We start from the raw sequence: 3,008 nt of genomic DNA, 5'->3' as shown, positions 1-3,008 counted from the left end.
AGTAACAAGTGATAGGACAAGAGGAGATGAACTGAAGTTGCGCTGAGGGAGGTTTAGATTGGACGTTAGGAAAAATTTCTTCTCCAAAAGGGTTGTCAAGCCTTGGAACAGGCTGTCCATGGAAGTGGTTGAGTCACCATCCCTGGAAGTATTTAAAAGATGTGTAGATGTGGCGCTTAGGGACATGGTTTAGTGGGCATGGTAGTATTGGGTTGACGGTTGGACTCAATGATCTTAGAGGTCTTCTCCAACCTTAATGATTCTATGATTCTATGATAAACCAAATTTTGTGTTCCTCACTTTTAGCGTACATTATCTTTGGATCTGTGTTCAACAATTCAATTGTATGCCTTTGCCACTCCTGCACATGGTCCCTCTTGTTTTTCTGTATTGTACCAAGCCAAAGATTACTATCTGTCTACAGAAGGTCATACTTTGTCACATTAGCTGACACAAAACCACTAAACCAAAGAAACTTTTCAACCTATTTGCATCTTTTTAGTAAAGAGAATAGCAAGTTCTTTATTGATGCATATTTGTGTAAGACCTTTCTTAGGTGTCTTTAGGTGATGAGCTACTACATTAACATGAGTCAGTCCAGAACTGGAACTCAGGCCCAGGTGCTGACCTACCTTTAATCACTTTAATAGTTTTTTGGAAACAAGCTATTTGGGGAAACCATAGGTGAAATGATAGCAATACAGTGAAAAAGATTGTAAGTCTTTTTAGAGCCAGTTTAGGAGAGAGTAAAGACAGTGCTTGCGTTCTAGGCAGTATTTTTGTACTGAGCATTACATTAAGTACATAAGTGAAACAGGCCCAGAAGAGCGTATGTTGGCAGAGTCAAAGATTTCCATTTGAACGTTAGATTGCTCTAAGTAAAAGACATGATTCATATGCACCATAGTATGGACTTGGTTCTCAAACTGGTGACTGCTCTGTGAAAGTCTTACGCACCGAATACCACTAGTAAAAATGGGGCCCTGTTGAATAATGAATTTGTGGATGTCAAATGTGTTAATTTACCCTTTTTTTTGGACATTAGTCATCTTCTCTGAACTTTAAGTCATGGGTTCAGCTGGGCTTTTCAGTGTTGGCTTGACTTCCCCTTACGCTGAAGACTGATCCTTTGACTTTTGGAAGAGATTAAGGAGAGAAAAAGGGGGAATACTGTGTAACTTTGAAGCCCATTTATGTGTCCAGAGTGAGGTGCTGGTTGCCTTTGGCAGGTCTGGTGTTTGTCACACCCATTTATGAGGTACAGAAGTTGAGTGACAAACAAGGAGAACAAGTAAAGAAACCTAATTTTTTCCCAAGCCCAACGGTGTTTTTTCCAAATGCCACAAAATTGTTCTTGAAAATTTGCATATGGTTTTTACTGAAGTTCTCAACATATTTAGAGATGGTTGGACAATTTTTTTAGCAGATAACTTTGGCAGAAGGGTAAATGTTGAGCTTAGGCAAGGGAATAGCCTTCTAGGGAGGTTTTTTGGATTTCTCTCTTGGAAAAAAAAAAATCTGCTGATACTTCTTGCTGTGGGGGTTGAAAATCTACCTTGCTGGTAGACTTATTTGAGTAGGCATATTCTTTGTGCTATGAAGCTATAGTAAAACAGTGCAATGACACTTTAAAAGATTTAAATCCATCCTAGAGCTTTTGATCATTTGGTTAATACAGAAAAGTGCCTTTCTATTTGTTTAAGAGCGGAGAATCTGCAAGCAGGCAGGATGTAAGCACTTCTCATTTTAGATTAGGATATACGTAACTTCTTAAAACAAGAGTTTTATTGTTTTTTTCCAAAGAGCATAGTTTTATGGTGGAAAAAATTTATATTAATAGTTATTCACTACTAAAGCTACCTTTTAAACTATTGTTTAACCCTTTAGAAAGAAATTTTGGGTTTAAAAAGGGGTATTGGTTTGACAGCCTTCAAATTCTACTTTTAGGCACAGAGTTTCAGCCTAGGGCAGAACCATCTAATCATTGAACTGTTAAGGATAAGGTGAAATATCTACCTCGAGGAATGGGAGAGCATTTGTATCCACTCAGCATTTGTGTCTTCTACAAAGGTTCTTCTATAAACCTACATTAATCTTAGTAATGGAAAATTAATAGGTTACAGCATATAGTCAGTCAAATAGGGATGAAATCCCCATAGTTTAGGATTATTAAAGAGAATTTCAGCAGTTATTGGGGAAAATATAGTAAGGTTTTTAAAAAAATAAAGGGAGGGAGATTAATATAGGCAGGATGGTCTCTTTAACTGTTACGATTCAGTTAACCTTGCTATTATGTTAGCAGAGGTTATGGATATTTTTGTTGTGTGTAAAATACTGTTTTGTAAGAAAAAGTGTCTGATTTATGGCTTTCACGGGTCACCACAAAACCATTGTGCTATTCTGAAACCAGATGCACTGTAACCTGATTCAGTTGTGAATCACGTGCTTTAAAATACTACAGCATGGAATTCCACTGATGATAAAGAGCTAAATATTGAAAACAGAAATGTACATTATAATATTACCAAGCCTAGGAGGTAATGATTAGGTAGCTGAAGATACTGGAGAAACTTCATCTGGTTTGGGAGGAGACAGTGAAGGTCTTCTCGCAACTAAAAACAAATCAAGCCCTGATTCAGTGTCAGACAGAAATCACAGATAGTTCTTCATTGAATTTTAAAGTAACATTTCACTTTGAATTAGAGAAGTAGCAGGAATCCGTACGTCGAATATAAAGCAACTCAAAGTGGGAGGAAAAGATGTGGTTAACGAATACCCAAAGAACTCTCCTGACATTCAAAATATGCAGGTCTAATTAGCACAGCCATCCAGCTTGTTACACAGTCTCAGTGCAAACTTTGAAATAGAGTTCAGGCACATCTTGGTGTGAAAGACAAAGTCCACCCTTTTTGCAATACTGAATTGTTTATGTTAGCTTCGTACCATGGGCTTGGTGCTTTGTGCCAGTTGAAGCCTTTAATCTCGATACTTCCTCAGTTGTGTGTCCT

This window comes from Fulmarus glacialis, unplaced genomic scaffold (assembly GCF_000690835.1).
Source record: "Fulmarus glacialis isolate BGI_N327 unplaced genomic scaffold, ASM69083v1 scaffold44297, whole genome shotgun sequence".
In the NCBI taxonomy this organism is placed as follows: domain Eukaryota; kingdom Metazoa; phylum Chordata; class Aves; order Procellariiformes; family Procellariidae; genus Fulmarus; species Fulmarus glacialis.
The sequence above is the reverse complement of the archived record's forward strand: the minus strand, read 5'-3'. Positions refer to the sequence as shown.